Source organism: Drosophila sulfurigaster, unplaced genomic scaffold (assembly GCF_023558435.1).
Source record: "Drosophila sulfurigaster albostrigata strain 15112-1811.04 unplaced genomic scaffold, ASM2355843v2 contig_63_pilon, whole genome shotgun sequence".
Taxonomy (NCBI): Eukaryota; Metazoa; Arthropoda; class Insecta; order Diptera; family Drosophilidae; genus Drosophila; species Drosophila sulfurigaster.
Window position 1 is genome coordinate 123173 of NW_026909672.1, and position 18190 is coordinate 141362.

General features: G+C 36.9%; 1 long non-coding RNA gene across 1 annotated transcript; it reads left to right on the forward strand.

Annotated features, from left to right (window-relative positions):
* Positions 1-648: 648 nt before the first annotated feature.
* On the forward strand, positions 649-1776 carry LOC133849813 (uncharacterized). Its single transcript, XR_009895461.1, has 3 exons — positions 649-962; positions 1034-1120; positions 1190-1776. It is a non-coding gene; the product is annotated as an uncharacterized LOC133849813 (long non-coding RNA).
* The last annotated feature ends 16414 nt before the right edge of the window (positions 1777-18190 follow it).

The following is an 18190-nucleotide window of genomic DNA, read 5'->3' on the forward strand; positions in this document are numbered from 1 at the left end:
AAACAATTTTGTGTTTTGTATTTTTTCTTTTTATTTTACTTTAAGTTATTTAACATTTTTTTTATTTTTCTTTCTTTTTATTTTATTTCAAGTTATTTATAATTTTTTATTTTTTTCTTTATTTACTAATATGTACACTTAATTTTAAACATTTCTTTTTTTTATTTATACATTTTAATTTTCAATAAAGTATTGTTTTATTATTCTAAACATCTAGTTTTCTTTTGTTCAACCTATCCATTAACATGAAATGTAATACTAATTGTCCTTCGTAAATGTTGATCGCACTTTCATTATTATCCAACTTTCTTTTAAGATTATTTATTTTGTTCACACTAGTTTGATTACTGTGTGAGTTCTCTAGCTCAAACATTTGGCTGCGCCAAACTCCTGACTCTGCTTCTAGAATTGATATTGTAATGAGCCGCTTGTCGTTGTTGAAATTGACTAAGCCTAAAAGTATGCAACATTTTTTTCTTTTTCTGCACACATACATATTTCTATCAATTATTTATTATATTATTTATTTATATGTGTACTGTCATATTTAATTTCTATTATTTAATTTGTTTATTTGTATAAAATTTAGTTGTGTCGGAGGAAATGGTACTAAATGTCTTGTCATGTGTTGTTCTGAGAAGCGGAGCTTTATTTAGCAATGAGTCTGAAAGCTCCACAAATAGCGCCATCTATTGGTGGACCACGATACTTACAAGCGTGAGCTAGTAGATCAGCTGATCGTGTTATGTCCACACCAAAATAGACAACGATTACCTTTTTGAGTAGGATTATTTGTCAAAATTCCGAAAAAAGGTTTTTGTTGTTGGTTTTGTTGGCAAGAAAATGGTTGGCAGGTTATGTGCCGAACCTGAAAAAATGTGTAAAAGTGCATGTGACTAAAACCAAAAAAAAAATAGATCTCAGTGAAGTGGTTGGCGAAGTCCGTTGCATATATCGTATTTGTAAGTATACAATGGTACTGCAATGTATAATTGATATACTAATACGTTAATTGTGTTTTTATTCACAAAAGTTCACCTATGCCGTCCACTTAACCCACACAATAGATGGTTGTCCACTTCCACGTCCTCCCATACCAAGTGCCGTTTTCCAGATTAGGGTAAATATTTGTTGAACGTATGTTTAGTTTTTCGTTGTTCTAAGTTTAGTTTTGTCTATTTATTTTTAGATTCGGCACTTAGTCATATTGTATATAAAACTCGGTATTAAACTGAATCTAATGACTCGGGCATAAATTATAATAACCCAGTCACCATTAATATAAACGCCGTAATAATTCATATGAACGCCTTCTTAAGTTATATAAAACGCCGTAATAACTTATAATAAACCAACATCCAAATTTGAATGTGGTCGAATTTTAAATTCGTTATACTGCAAATTCACCACACACCAAGGAGCGATTAACGGCCATCCACCCAAAGCTCGCGTCACAGCTTTGCTGGCCACATCAGCTGTTGGTACGCCACGAGCAGATGATCAGCTGTTGGTTGCAGACTCTCATTGAGCAAAACCAAGCGGACTGAGTTTCGGATGAAGGAAAACATCTGCGGCCTACGGCTTTGCAATCTCCATCTACGGATTGCGATGTTCTGTGGTGTCCTCAAGGCGAATATCAGCGTCACCCAGTAGGAAGGCGAACAGCTGAATAGCAGCTAATGTTTTTTTTTGTTTTTGGTTGTATTATTGTTAGCTTATTTTTCTTGTTATCTTATTGTTCGCTGTATTATTGTTAGTTTAGAATGTTTAGTGTGCATTTTTTAAGTGAATGTTTGTAAGTGCAGTAAGTGTATTATGATGTGGCGAGAAAATTGAAAACAATCACTTTTCTTTGGCCCGCCTAGTACAAATACCACTATTTAATTGTACAAGACCACAGGCAAACACTTAAGAGTGCATATAAGGCAACAGAAATAGGCAAGATTTCATTGCATAATTGTATTTAATTATAAAATTTAATGATTTTGTATTGCCGCCAAGCAGATACAACCATACCTACATACGTGTGTATGTATGTATGTTTGTTTGATCGTCTTACATAGCAAGTAGCTTGCATGCATGCGCGAAAGCTCTTAAATTATTATCTCTCCACAGCTGCACCACAGACAGGCACCAACACAAGGAAAGATCTTTCTGCGTGGGAGTCGCGACTGTATGTAAGTCTGATTCATTCTAACTTATTGATTTCTTATGAGATAGAGCTAAAGCTTTCGTTTGCTTGTGGTCCCTCTGACCATAGCACTGCTACAGCTGTTTGCAGTCCCAGCGGTCAATGACCTTGCGAGACTGGCAATAGCAAGTCATTTATTTGAGTGACAGCCATCAGCTGATCCACATTTAATTTCAATATAATGTTTGCCTATATTCTAAATGCTAGCAATGCATTCTACATGAACCAAAATTAGTTAACTTTAACTATCATTTTAGTTTCACTTCATTTTATTTCCATTTAATACTTCCAAAATAATTATTTATATTATAATTATGCTAGAACATATTTTATATTTATAGGTTAATTATTTTTAGTATTTATTTATTTATTTTTTCCTTTTTGGCCTTATTTAATTAATTCCGCCTCATACAAGTTAATTATTTATTTAAAAATAATAACAAAAATATATTTGATTAAGATTCCGATTGGAACCGTTCTTTATTGAAATCAAATTAGAGACTAAAGACTAATTCTAAAGCTAGCCCTATATAAAGCTGCGAGTTTCAGCAGCGGCGTTGACAGCGCTGCTTTGGTTGGTGAATTGGGTGCAATGCTTCTTATTCTTGGAATTGCTTGCACCGGCATGTGGCGGATGTATTGGGCAACTTGGCTTGGGTCTTCTTGGAATGTTTGCAGGTGCACTCGGCGCGTGCAGGAAGTTGGTCAGACGCTGAGTCTGCATTTTGGACTTATGGGATTTGTTGTTTGGGTTTCGAAATGTTTTGTCTGTTAACTCTTCCCCCTCTAATTCGTGCTTGTCCTCAAGCAATTTTTATTTCTCAAAAGTATGGGATGTTGTTGAATTGAGGCAGTGGATTTTTCTGTAAATCTTCTTGCTTGCGGAGTGGTGGCTTCAATGTTTCTGATGGAGCTGGTGTTGGTCCAAGTTGAAGGGTAATGGTGTTCTTCTTCCGACTGCAAGCGTGAAGTCCTAACGCTGTTATCAGGATGACACCGAAGAGCGTTAACATTGTAATGCTGTTGACCATGGAATGCGTCTGTATGTATTGCAGCTTGTTGGTGTTATTGAGATGAAGCGCCTCCAGTGCCTCTAGGGATAGAATCCTTAAACGTTCAGTTTCTTCGGCTGTTATTTGTGAGATTGGCACCTTTGGTTGCATAATGACTGGCTCCATATTGTTGAATAGCCGCTCTTTGATTTGCATGGAATCGTTGATTAGGTGAATTAGAAATGACCCTTCCAGATGATTTCCGGTTCCATTCCAGACCAAATTGCCGTTGAAGTTATTGAGGAGAATTAGACCATTGTCGATTTCCTCTATCTCCGGGATGTGATCCGCGTTGCTGAAACTGCACAGTGCTCTCTCTCCTTAACTAGTTTCGGAATACAATGTGTTTGGCTTACATCAATAACATTCTTTTGTCGCAAACTTTTATGTTTAAGTAGGTTTTACAATTTTTTGGTATGCCATATACTATATCATTATACAAAAATAGTTGACTTATTTCTAAGTGTACAATTGCGTTATTTTTTACTATTGGTTTTAATAAAATATTTTGATATTCAATTTCTTCTAGGTTAGGAATTTTGACAATATACAAAAGTGTAGTTTTATTATGAAGCATTGATATATCGGAAAATTCCATTATCTCTTCGATTGACAATGGTGGCATATTGCCTTTTCTAAATATTTCTCCAATTTCTGTTAGTTCATTTTCGTTTAGTAAAAGAGTATTTGCTATATTTAATTTGGCCCACTGAGTGGCATATTTGATATTTACTATTTCATCTTTTAATAATCGGATTTCATTATGAAGGCTAATGGCTACCTCGTTACTAAGAAAACTACTTTTTGTATTGAATTAGTTAGGAGTTCGATAAGGACGTAAGTTTGTTAATTCTTTGCTCCAGTTGTGTATTAACTATAACCTGTTGATTATTATTACTGATGAGATTATTGATATTTTCCTTTAACATGACGAGATCGTCATGATCTAGGTTGCCTGCTATGTACTTCCAACCTGTACCTAACCAATTTAGTGACCTAGATTTTCGTTTATTTGGGGAATCTGTTATTGTTTTGAGTGCGTTAGTGGTAGCGATTAACTCATGATGTATTGTTGAATATAGCGGACTACGCTTTAGGCCCTCTTCAGTGTGACTGTTAAGTAGGTCTAGTGCTTCCTGGATTTGATTAAGGTCTATTACATGTACTAATTTTGTTGAGGATGTCTGTAACTTTCCCAGTCCCCTATGAATGGTCACTGTCTGAGCGTTCGTGTAGTTTGTAATGTCCATCGTAGCTTCCGTTATTGTTCATAGTAATACCCTGCGAATATTATGATTTGATGTTACTTTTATGTACGATTCTTCCAGATTCTGTTAAAATGTTTGTATTTTTATCTTCTTTAACTAATTCTTTCTTAAATCTTGGGGAAAGTTTTGAACCTAAGCGTGTGTTTACTTATATTTCTTGTCCTGGCTCATAAGTTATTATTTCGTTTCTGCTTTTGTTGTGGAATTGTAAATTTTATTTTGTGCTATCTTAAGTTTGTCAATATTGTCTTGTCTGGCCTGTTCGTACTGGTCTGGGTTTGTCGTGACTCTCCTTCCGAAGAATACCTCTAATGGTCGCTTTTGGTTGTGGAATGGAAAGAGTAGTTATATTCGTATATGGCTCTATCTAGTAGTTCCTCGAAGGTTCTATGGTGGTTTTCTTTCTGTAAGCATCTCATTACTTCGGAAAGTGTCGAATGGAACCTTTCTACTTGTCCATTAACTGTACTCTTATATGGTGGCGCAGTGTAAATTGTAATATTTAACTGGTCCTCAAGCATGAATTTTATGGACCTTGAGTTGAGAGATTTCTCATTATCTATTACAACGAACTTAGGAACTCCATAATAGAAAATAATGTCCCTAAGTGGTGTTCGAATGTCTTCTATTGCTTTTGAATTGATTATGCGTGCCTGTGCTAGTTTTGAGAATTTATCTATTGCTGTAAGAACTAAATAGCCTTTGGTTGAGTAAATGTCGATGTGAATGATGTGACCGGGATATTCTGGTATTGGAGTTTTTTTTAGTTCTGGATTAGGGGGATGTCGGTCATATTTAGATTCCTTACAAATTTTGCATTGCCTTACTATGTTGCTTATTCTTTGTTTCATTTTGGGGAAGTAGAATTTTTCTGATAATTGAATTTTATTTTCTTCGGCACTGCGGTGTGCTCTATTGTGTATTTTGAGAATTTCCTCCTCTTGTCTAGATTCGTTGGTGAGGTCTACAGTCATAGATTGAGAGAATCGGGTTTTGATGTTTTTGAAATGTTTAGGATATAATAGTTGTATTTTCCCCATTATATCCTCAGTTGTTTGGATGCAATTTATAACCGAAGGGTTGAGGTATTTTTTAAGAGTCTCTACTAATTCTTTATCGTTAAATTCCTTTTTGTATATTTCGTGTCGATGGAACGTGGGGAATGGTATAGAGAATATGTAGTCGGATTTATCTGATTTGTTAAGAAATATTTGGTTCTTGAAAACATTAATGGGGACTTCCATACTGGGTATTAGTTCGTGACTTGAGCTTTCTGCACTATGCTGAGTTGAGGCTATGGAATTGATTTGATCAGTTGATATCCTTGAGAGTGCGTCAGCTACGACGTTCTCCTTTCCTGGTTTGTAGAATATTTCGTAGTCAAATTCTTCTAGGTAGGATTTCCATCTTTTAATTCTAGCATTTCCGTTCCAACTGCTCAAGGAATGTGTAAGGGGTTGATGGTCGGTGAATATTTTGACTTTTGCTTTCCCATATAAATAATTTTTGAGAGCTTTAAGTGACCAGATGATGGCCAGCATTTCTTTTCGTTAGCTGCATAGTTTTCTTCTGCTTTTGCTAGTGTTCTCGATAGGAATGAAATTGGTTGGTTGTCTTGCGATAGGACTGCTCCTATTGCGTAATTAGACGCGTCCGTTGTCAAGTGAAATTCTTTAGTAAAATCTGGATAGCGAAGAATTATTTCCTTTGAAATAAGACAACTTCGTAGTTTTTGAAAAGCCTTCAATGCTTCGGAGTCAAGAGTAATTGGTTTTTTTGATGACCTGTGTTTGGACACGTGTCCATCTTCCCCTCTTAAAAGAGACGTAAGGGGTTTTGCTAACTTAGCATAACTTTGTATGAATCTTCGGTAGTAGCCGGAGAGTCCAAGAAAAGATCTCAGCTCTTTTAGTGTTTTAGGGCAGGGATAGTTGGCTATCGCTGCGACTTTATTTGGATTTGTTTCGATGCCTTTATCGGAAATTACAAAACCTAGAAATTCGACTTTATTCTTCATGAACTCGCATTTATCTAACTGACATTTCATGTTGGCATCTTGTAAAGTTCGAAAAATTAACTCCAAGTTCTTGTAATGGGATTCATCATCTTTACTAAATATGATGATATCGTCTATGTAAATGAAACATATCTTACCGATATGTTCATGAAGTATGTCATCCAAAGCTCGCTGAAATATAGCGGGCGCGTTTTTGAGACCAAATGGGAGTCGTGTAAACTCATACTTTCCGTTATTGACGGAGAATGCGGTCTTTTCTATATCCGAAGATTTCAAAGGGATTTGATGAAAACCACTTTTAAGGTCTAAAACCGAAAACACTCTATTATTGCCTAGCTGTGCAAGTACTTCACCTATCTCAGGAATAGGGTATTTGTCTGCAATGGTTACTCTGTTTATTTTGCGATAGTCTATTACGACGCGATATTTCTTTTTCCTGAAGCGTCAGCTTTTTGGGTACGATCCATACGGGAGAATTGTATGGGGACCGAGACGGTCGAATTATTCCATCTTCTAAAAGTTCTTTTATCTGTTTATTCACTTCATCTTTCAGTGACATTGGATACTGATAGAACTTGGAATATACAGGGGTGTCGGTTGATGTTCTTATTGTTGCTTGTACCTTGGTTGTGTAGGTCAGTTTTTGATTTGGATTGGCGAAGAGGTTTGGAAATTTTTTAAGAGTTGGTTTAGATTTGTTTTCTGTGTTTCTGACAGGTGGCTTGTTCTTGGTACTATTGTATTTACTGCTTCGAAGATTTGTTCTTTTAAAGGGATTTTTATCTTGTTTCTGATTACCATTAGGTTTTACTTGGATTTATTTCTGCTCTTAATTCCTTTAAGGTGTCGTTTCCTAAAATAGCATCAAAAGTTTCTAGGTCTTTTAATAAGAAAAATTTCACCTCAACATCTGTTATATTGAACAAGTTGGCATTTTTGTGGTGTGTTACCAGTGTATTACCTCCTATCGAGACGGCGTGAAAAGGGTTTTTATTTGGAGTGGGGTTTTCTACAAATTTCGGCTTGATGTAATTTCTATTGGATCCAGTGTCACTGAGAATTTTAATTATTTGGCCGTTCCTCAATCTACAAGTAACGTATGGGAGAGAGGAACTCTTTACTCTAAAAAATTTAGTGCAGAGTAGTCATAAAATTCGCAAGTGTCATCTTCATAGTTGTTGTCATATTGGTCTACTTGTTCTACGTATTCTTCTATTGTTTGTTCTACGTCTGCGTGAGTCTCGTATTCAGCGACTGCTTGTTCATAGTTGTTAGTTGTGGTATCGTAAGTTTCTGTCGAAGGTTCTGTTATTTCGTCGTTGTTTGTCTGTATGTTAAAGTTTCTCTGTCGTTTCTGTCCGTCTGGTATAGGACCGGGGGTCTTTTCCCAGCTTCGAATCGTGGTCTGTTCATGTAGTTGACAAATTTCGTTTGAACGCTGGAATCCACATCCATTGGTTCTGGACGCGGTAGCGGTTTCGGGGCCATTGGCCTAGGTGGTGCAACCTGTTGAGAGGTTGTGGCAACAGTGTATTGCCGTGGGTTGGCAATTGGTTGATACCCAGAATTTGGGAAATATTGTCTTGGTAGTGGAGTTGGTGGTAGTTGTCCGTAGTGTAAGTATTGTCGTGGCTGTTGTTGTCTGAAAGGGATTGGTGGTGGTTGTCTGTTTGAGAAGATGACATTCCGTGGGGCTGGTATGGGTTTACCATTACTGTTTCTAAAATGTGTCGGATGTCCTTTAAAAGTGGCATGTTTCGACCTAAAGGTTTGATTTTCCATTTTTAAGCAGAGATGTAGTGCGGTAGGTAAGTCTGCTGGTTCTTTCATGCCTAATAGCCTAGGCAAGTCACCTTGTAGCCCTCGAATGAAAGTGTCTAGCGCTTTGTCTCTGTATAATTTTGTCAACATTGCTTCCCCGTTTCTGTCAATATCCATGCTACACGTTTTATTTAAAATTAGAGACAAGTGTCTGTATACGTCTTTGTGGAAATCTTCCACTGATTGATTCGGACCTTGTACTAATGTAGTCATTTCATATTCTAGGGTTGCTATGTCTCGTTTATCTGCATAATGTAGTGAAAGACATCTACACATGGCATCCCAGTTAAGCGGTACCTTATATGCTTCTAAAGCTTGGTCTGCACTTTTCGTTATCTTGTCTCGGATGGTGTGCAAGATATTATGATATTTGGGCGTACCTTGGTATGAGTTATATGCTTGTAAAACACGCTCTACACTTTTTTCCATGAGCTAAATTCTTCTGGGTTTCCACTAAACTCACGCAAACCTTTTGCTATGTCGGGTACTCTGTCAAGATCTGTCAAATTTATTTGATGTTCTGGCGCAATAACATGATCTGGGAGACTTAGAAAATCTTCTACAGGATTGGTATGTTGTCTTATTAATATTGGCAATTGTTCGGCTAATATTTCGCTTATAGCGGCTGTTAGAGCGGCTCTGTTATCTTCGTTCATGGTGGGTCTGTTTTGTTGATGTTCTAAATGCCTATTGTTTTGTCTCTCAATTGAACGTTGTCTTTGTGCTTCGTTCACTTGTTCTATTTCTTCTGGATTTAGTATGGGGGGTCGAATTAAGTTATGACGATTGGCCATAAGCGATAAGATGAAATTTAAAAGCTATTTTTTTGTTTTTTTTTTTGTTTTATATTAAAGTTTATAACCAGTGGATGGTTTTTTCCTTCTACCTTGGAGGGTCCCTTGGGAATCGCAAAGTTGGAATAAGTTATATCACCGTTGTGATCTTTTTGTTTGATTTATCGCTTTACGCTTATTTATGTTATTTACTCTTTTACTATGGACTCTTTTGAGTCTTGTTTACTTTGCAATAATTTGTTTCTTTTCTTATATATTTTTTTAAAATTTTGCTTTTCGCTTTTAGTTTTATTTATTTGCTTGCGATTTGCTATATTCTATATGGACTCCTTGGAGTCTTGTGTATTTTTACACTTTGCTTTATGTTTTTTTATTTCCGTTTTGTTTTCTTTTCTTTGTAAAATTTCTTATATCTAACTTACATTAGCAATGATGTGGCCACCTTTCCTGATGGGACGGGGTTGTTCCTTTTGCAGCTGCTACTGGGGCTCCGTGATCCATACCTCCTGGAGAGTATTCTGAGAACGGATCTTGCAGAATATGTGGTCCACCGATGCAGTTCTCACAATCTCACCTGTTACACTAGCTAATTTAATGGCTTGGTACAGGTTTGTGTTGGCTAACTTAATTGCCGAGATTGCTTGAACTGTTCCTTCAACTGACTAATTTAATAGTCGAGAAGGTTTTGCAAATTTAATTGCTTTGGTCGCACTTGGTCGAATTAACGTCCTTTTGGCTTAGTTGCACTTCGTCAAATTAATGTCCGATTGGCTGATTGTTATTTCCCAGTGATTAATTATCACGAGCCTCTATTGGGATAATAACTTGAATTGCGCACTTAGAAACTGTTTTGTTCTGTCGATGCACTATTCGTTTTCACGCACTTAGATACGGTTTTGCTCTATCGTAACGCGATTTGACCGAAAATGTTCTTTGGCGCACTTAGATACGGTTTTGCACTATCGATACGCGAACTTTCCGGTCCCTGCTCGGGCGCCAGTTAATTATTTATTTAAAAATAATAACAAAAATATATTTGATTAAGATTCCGATTGGAACCGTTCTTTATTGAAATCAAATTAGAGACTGAAGACTAATTCTAAAGCTAGCCCTATATAAAGCTGCGAGTTTCAGCAGCGGCGTTGACAGCGCTGCTTTGGTTGGTGAATTGGGTGCAATGCTTCTTATTCTTGGAATTGCTTGCACCGGCATGTGGCGGATGTATTGGGCAACTTGGCTTGGGTCTTCTTGGAATGTTTGCAGGTGCACTCGGCGCGTGCAGGAAGTTGGTCAGACGCTGAGTCTGCATTTTGGACTTATGGGATTTGTTGTTTGGGTTTCGAAATGTTTTGTCTGTTAACTTACACACTTACTATGTTTGTCCGTTAAATTATTTATTTATTTATTTTTTTTGTCTTTTTTTTTTTGGGTCAATTAATAATGTTGTTATTATTCAAATTATTTTTGCTATTTGTTAATAAATTAAGTATGTCCGCTTAATTGTTTATTTTTATTTGGAACCATGCCTAACCAAGCAGGAGTAGGTTAGCCGAACCACTGTCTTTTAGGGATCCTGCCAACTATTAGTTTTTGGCAATGAATGCAGGATCATGGTAGGGTGGGCGTCTGCACACAATAACAACTGTGTTGCGTTAGAGAGTGGCTCCGTCTTCTTTGTTAACCTACCTTCCTCTCCTTCCCTGTCTCTTCCCTTTCACTATTGTTTAATGTAACCTTCCCATTACTCTCCTTCTTCTCTGTCTACCCATATGTACGCGAATTTTAAATGTATTATTATTATAAGTGGTGCGTTCTATTAGTTGGCCCTTTCCTTGAACCCCATGCTATCTGAGCAAAGCCCGGAGAAGCCAGCGCGTACGCCACACTAATAAACCTGACACCAGCACCAGACGAATACCTCCTTAGTGATTCGTTACAGTGTACGGAAGTGCACGTGTATGTATTTGATAATATATATATATTATATGCACCAATGGACTTGAATATATTGTAGAGTATCAATATATGAGGAACATATAAGGAGTGTATATGTATGTGAAACAGTATACGTATCTGTATGTGCTAATATATATATATTATATGAGTAATACAGGACTTGAGTATATAACTTAGTATGTATGGACCATATACGGAGTGTATATGTGTGTAAGTGTCGTGTACGGAAATGTACGTGTATATATGTGTATTGTGTGTGGATGTATATATGTCGTATGTATATGTTTGTGTATATATATATATGTATATATATATATATATGTATATATATATATGTATGGAGTGTAGTGGATCTACGCGCGTTTGATATCAGAAGAACAACTCTCTTGTTATTTTGAATATAACAACATGAAGAGAGATTGCATACACAGGAGTGTGTTGAAAAACAGACAAACGCGATACGACAGCAAAGAAAGTAGCAAAGTACACACAACCGCGGCCAAATCGGAAAATATTAGCGAACTCTTTTAAACTGTATAGATACTTACACATACATATACATAAAAGGATATATATATATATATATATATATATACTGTGCCAAGTATACACACAGTAGAAAAGATGGCTGAGAAAAAATGCCGGTCAAACGCTTATTTTGGACGTTTATTTGGACGTTGACGTACTAACGGCAGTACCATCAAGTGGCCCAGCGATACCAAGCACGGGCTTGTTGACGCGCGGACAAAACAACATAAATTTGTGAACAGCATGCATTACACGAAAACCGCGAATAAATATTGAAAGACGCTGGACAGCTAATTAAATTAAATTAAAAATATGTTAGAATATATGTAGAATAAGATAAATAACAATTAAATACTCAATAAATAAGCTAATAATAAGGTTTTAAGCATAGGAATAGATTTACTAGAGCAAACTACGTTATTGAGATTATTATAGTTCACACACAGAATACGGAAGGGATTATGGCAAGCAAAGTTAGTAGATCTACGTGAAATGAGAAGAGGAAGAAAATTCCTAGTGATCCTGACCGGAACTGCAAAACTAATTTGACTTAACAGCTCCAAAGAGTCTATTTCACCATTAATTAGTCTCTGTATAAAAACAACACCTTGCATAGTTCTGCGGTCAGAAAGAGAAGGAAGGTTTAGTAATAAAAGTCTACTGCGATATGGTGGTAATCTAATATTAGGATTCCAATTTAAACTACGAAGAGCAAATAATAAGAATTGTTTCTGCACCGATTCAATCCTATCTTGATAAACCCTATACTGGGGATTCCAGACAAGAGATCCGTACTCAAGGATAGGACGAACCAGTGAGACGTACAAAGTCTTAGTGATGTAGGGATCATTGAACTCTTTCGACCAGCGTTTTATAAATCCCAGAACACCCATGGCCCTATTTACAGCAGATAGAATATGTTTATCGAATTTTAGTTTTTCATCAAGCAGAACCCCTAAGTCATTCACACCTTCAATTCGCTTAAGAGGCGTAACATATAGTTATTTAACTGGGAAGAACCCCTACAAAAGGTCATAAACTTACACTTATTGCAGTTGAGATGTAACATATTTACTCTGCACCAAGATTCTAGATGATTAAGGTCACATTGTAACAGTGAGCTCGCAAGACTATCATTAAATGTCAGGCAAAGCTTAACGTCATCGGCGTACATAAGTACACGGGAATGCTCAATAACAGAAGGAAGATCATTTATGAACAAAGTGAACAATAGAGGACCCAAATGACTGCCCTGGGGTACACCAGAAGTGACTTGAACACATTTAGATACAAAACCCTTATAATAAACATTCTGAATTCTGTTGGAAAGGTATGAGGATATCCACTCAATTAGGCTATGAGGAAACCCTAAAACATTAAGTTTATACAGTAAAAGGTGATGATTAACAGAGTCAAAAGCCTTACTAAAATCGGTATAAATGACATCCGTTTGCATTTTATTCTCGAATCCTTTAATTACAATAGAAGAGAACTCCAATAAGTTAGTAGAGGTGGATCTAGACTTCACAAACCCATGTTGGTAAGGTGAAATTATAGATTTACACACATGTTGCAGTTGAGAAGTTATAATTTTTCAAATGCTTTCGGAATCGCAGACAATTTAGATATACCGCGATAATTTTGAACTTTAGATTTGCTCCCTTTTTTTAGGATAGGTATAATGTATGATTTTTTCCAGATTTTAGGAAAAGAACATGAGTTAACGGATAATTCAATTTAAAAAGCGGTTTACAGATACTACCAGCACAATACCTTAGCACACAACTAGGTACTCCATCCGACCAGCCGAAAAACAGGTTTTATAGCCAATAGTTCCGTTAAAATAGAGCTTTCAGTAATTAAAGGACCAAAAATACAATTAGATGAATTTAACTGATAAGGATAAGAAAAGGAATTTTGAGAACTTGGGACAGAATATGTCGTTTGGAAAAAGTCCGCAAATAAATCGGCAACATCATGACCATTAGATACTGTCATATTTTCCAAAGACATAAATGCTGGTGATGACGCGGATCTACGCTTCGAGTTAACGAAGTCGTAAAATCGCTTTGGATCACGCTGAAATCTTATTCTGCACCTACTCAAATAATTATTATAGCACTCATTGTTATGAGTGCGAAAAGCAGCTTGAGCAGCAGAATAGCGGAGAAAATCAAAAGAAGAGCCAGTTCCCTTGAATTTTTTGTAAAATCTCGACTTACGATTTTTTAAATTCGATAATTTCTTAGTAAACCATAAGGGTTTATCAGACAAATGTGGAATACTTGATGGAACACAAGCATCAAATAGCGAGTTTAAAGTAGAATAAAAAAATTCAACCGCTATATCCAAGTTTGTAAACAACGAAAGTTGGGACCAGTCAGTTTGAGAAATAAGCAGAGCAAGTTTCTCAAAATCGGTTTTCCGAAAACAACGAGAAAGCTCACCACGACGTACACTCGACTCTGACGCAATAAATGGGAACTCCAACGTAATTTCTAAAGTGGGATGGTAAGGGTCTTCAGGGGAAGATATAGGAGATATTCTCGATAGAGAACATGAATCTGCGTCTAAAACAAAAATAAGATCTAGAGACCTGTTTAAGCAATTTGGAATACCATTAATCTGAGACAATGATACCCCGAAGAGACTATCAATAAAAACATGGGATACAGAGGGGGAAAGTCCATTTATATTCTCGGCGGAATGCCATGACACCCCAGCTATATTAAAATCACCAAGGACAATAAAGTGATCCCGATCAGAAAGCATATTAGAAATGTCATTAATAATAGAAAAATGAGCTAAATATAAAGCATCATCTGAAGCAGGAGGGATATATGAGCAAGAAATAAAAATATTTAAACTACCAAAGGATAATCTAACAGCCACTAACTCAATATCAGAAGTGTGATCAATCAATTCTGAATTTAATTGAGCATCTACTGCAATTAAAACCCCACCACCGCGACGTACCTTGCGGTCACGTCTGTATACGGAAAATCTACTAGAAAAGATTTCCGTATCAAGGATGTCATTTTTTAACCATGTTTCAGTAAAGGTAATGACATTGAAAGGGAAAGATACACTATTTAAATATAAGTCAGTAAGTTTACTACAAATACCTCTTACATTCTGATAGCCAAGAAGTAAAGAGGATGTTAGTTTTTTGAACTGACAGACATAGAAGGCTTTACAGTCAAATTCTTGCCACTACTAGGAAGAGAAACCGGAGACCGATTTTTCTTTTTCGCAACAAATTCTTTAACTAATAGGTGTTCCGGCCAAAACTCTTTACTGCACATCATGCTAAATTGTTCAGCGGGAACACTTATTTTAAAAGATGAAATCTCCCGTTCATACGAGAAATTAAATTTATCTACTTTAACCCTGGCTTGGGATTTGGACTTAATATAAGCCCGAACATCATCAGATGTCGTATCAGGGGAAAGCCTTGAAACGAAAATCTACTTAAGAGGCGGCACTGCAACTAATGTATTGTGGACAACTGAGGTAGGAGCTGGAGCCGATTCTTGTATCGTTACAGCACTAACGATCTCAACAGAGGATGGTGATGGTTGAATTTCTTCAACCGTCTCCATCTCAGTCGGCAACAAAATCGAAGCCGGAGCAGGAGACTCCAATCTTAATGACGTAATATCATGATCTGGAACATCCAGAGCTACCGAAGGTTGAGGGGACGGAGAACTAAACGACATTAATTCCCCAGCAGGTGGTACAGATAAGCTTGGAACATCAACTGGGACAGAAAGCTCGATTGGGGTAATCGACAGGCGCGTATTGGCCTTTTTACGCTTCGGAGACTCGGTCAAGAGCTTCATACTCTTAAAACCAGAATCCAAAGCAGAAAAGCTATCGGAGAGTTTTTTAAAGCCCGCCAATATATCTTTAAACCCAGTTCGCGTCTGCCGTATAAACCCAGCAATATCGCGTTCAGAGTCCCTACAATGTTCACAAGTCCATCTCAATCCAGACTTGGCCGAAATCAAATCAACAATACGGCCGTTAAAGCCAGCACATTTTTCATGTGCAACGTTGTCGCATAACCAGCAACAAACAAAACCCATTTTGGCACCAACTGGCACCCGGCATTTCTTGTTATAGCAGACCAACATGTTGCTAAAACAAATATTATTAAACCAATTAAAAAACAAAAAAGAAATAAATCAAAATAGATAAATTATTTGCAAACTAATATGATCTGTACTTACGAAGAGCACAAAACACAGAGAGTATGCACAGGTCGAGCGAGACGCAAGATAGGTAGGTAACTATAACACCAAGAGAGGGAGAGTTACTATTCTAAAGAGCGTTGAGAGCACAAAGCACAAGCACTGAGAGTAAAGCGCGGGTCGAGCGAGACGCAAGATAGATGATAGCCAACAACAACACCAAGAGAGGGAGAGTTAACTATTGTAACAGCGTTGAGCGCAAAGAACAGCAAGTGAAAAAGAAGAGCGCGAAAGTAAACAAAAATACAAAAACAAAGTGCAGCGGCAACGAAAACAGATTTGTTTTGCTAACAAAGCGAAGCAAAGTTTGACCACACAATTTGTTGTTATATTTTCAGAATAATGATAATAATATACTAATTACAAGAAAGCACACAGCGATTTAACGATCTGTAGTTAAACACAAGTGAGAGAGTAAGATTAATGTTATATTAATTGTAAATTAATATGAAATTTAATGAAAAATCACAAAGTTTAAGAGGGAAGAAAAAAAACACGTCCGACTGCGACTGCGAGAGCGAGCGAATATATATATGCTGTGTCACATATATATAAGTTACAAGGAAAAAAATATGGCGCGAACACGACACTTGCACAAATGTATGAGGAAAAAAAAAGTGTATTACTTATCTTGTCAACCAATTGCTTGCTGGGGTCGAGCGATATCCAATCCGGCTCGAAGGACCAAAATGTGTAGGGGGGCGACGATGGATGAAATAACAACACTTTCACTTTTAATTAATATAAACTTGTAACTTTGTTGTGCGTTTTATTTTCACTTGAAAATATACATGTGGTGTGCGTAGAAGAAAATTTTGAACAGTAGAATAAGGCGGAGTAGGAAAAAGCACTAAAAAGGGCAGGGTGACCATCTTCAGAGGAAACCAAGAACAGTGTGTCTGTGCGTATGACACGGTCACACGCACAGTATACTAGCTTTGTCGCTATCGATAACACTCGATCGCGACCACACTGTCAGCTGGCCTGAGTAGTCACACCTGCAGTCATCTGGCATCAACAAGCGGTAATGTATAGGTATACAACTTAAGCGCCATCCATTTTAAGGGCTAGTTGCTTCGGCAGGTGAGTCCTTAGCGGATTTCGACTTCCATGATCACCGTCCTGCTGTTTTAAGCAACCAACGCCTTTCATGGTTTCTGAATGAGTTGTTAATTTGGGCACCACAACATTCCGTTTGGTTCATCCCACAGCGCCAGTTCTGCTTACCAAAAGTGGCCCACTGGGCACATTATATCATAACCTTAAACTTCATATCAAGAAAGTTAAGGCTCTTACCCATTTGAAGTTTGAGAATAGGTTAAGATCGTTTCGACCCTAAGGCCTCTAATCATTCGCTTTACCAGATAAAAGTATTTTATACAATAGTTAAATGCACCAGCTATCCTGAGGGAAACTTCGGAAGGAACCAGCTACTAGATGGTTCGATTGGTCTTTCGCCCCTATACTCAATTCTGACAATCGATTTGCACGTCAGAACTGTTTCGGTCTTCCATCAGGGTTTCCCCTGACGTCAACCTGATCAAGTTCACCATCTTTCGGGTCACAGCATATATGCTCAAGGTACGTTCCAGTTAGAGGCATAAATAATATAAATATTATTATACATAACTATATAGAACACCCCGGGATTGCGTTAATTAACTATAAATAGTTAAAAAACTAATCCCAATAATAGTCAAGTTAATTACGCTATTAGGTTTATATCCCAATAACTTGCACATATGTTAGACTCCTTGGTCCGTGTTTCAAGACGGGTCCCGAAGGTATCCTGAATCTTTCGCATTGTTAATCATACAAGTGCTTATAATAAACATAAAAATCAATGATAATCATGCCATTATATAATTCCGCACTGTACTCATATAATCTATCAGCACTTTATCTATTTTTGAAATTTATGTTATGTTAATTTAAATAAACTCTTATCAAAATTGTTTGATAAATTCCATACATACTAATAAATTACAATGTCCTTATATGGTTTTCCATATGCACCAGACATCGTCAAGGGTGGCAAATTTCGACACTCAACTCACACCCATAAATTTCTGAGTGCCGGTGCTACTTAGCACTCGCAAACCGAGTAAGAGATACACACTTACTCAAAATCATGCGAGTGCTGCGAGTATGAGTTATTGTCATACTCAGGCCTTTCTTGCTCTTGCCTATTCGGCACCCGATCATTTTAGGCACTCGCACAGTGGGCGATTTGGTCCCGCTAGCGGCATTTAATTCAAATTTTCAAATTGAAAAATCCGTTAATATTTTTTCACTTATCGATAGCAGATG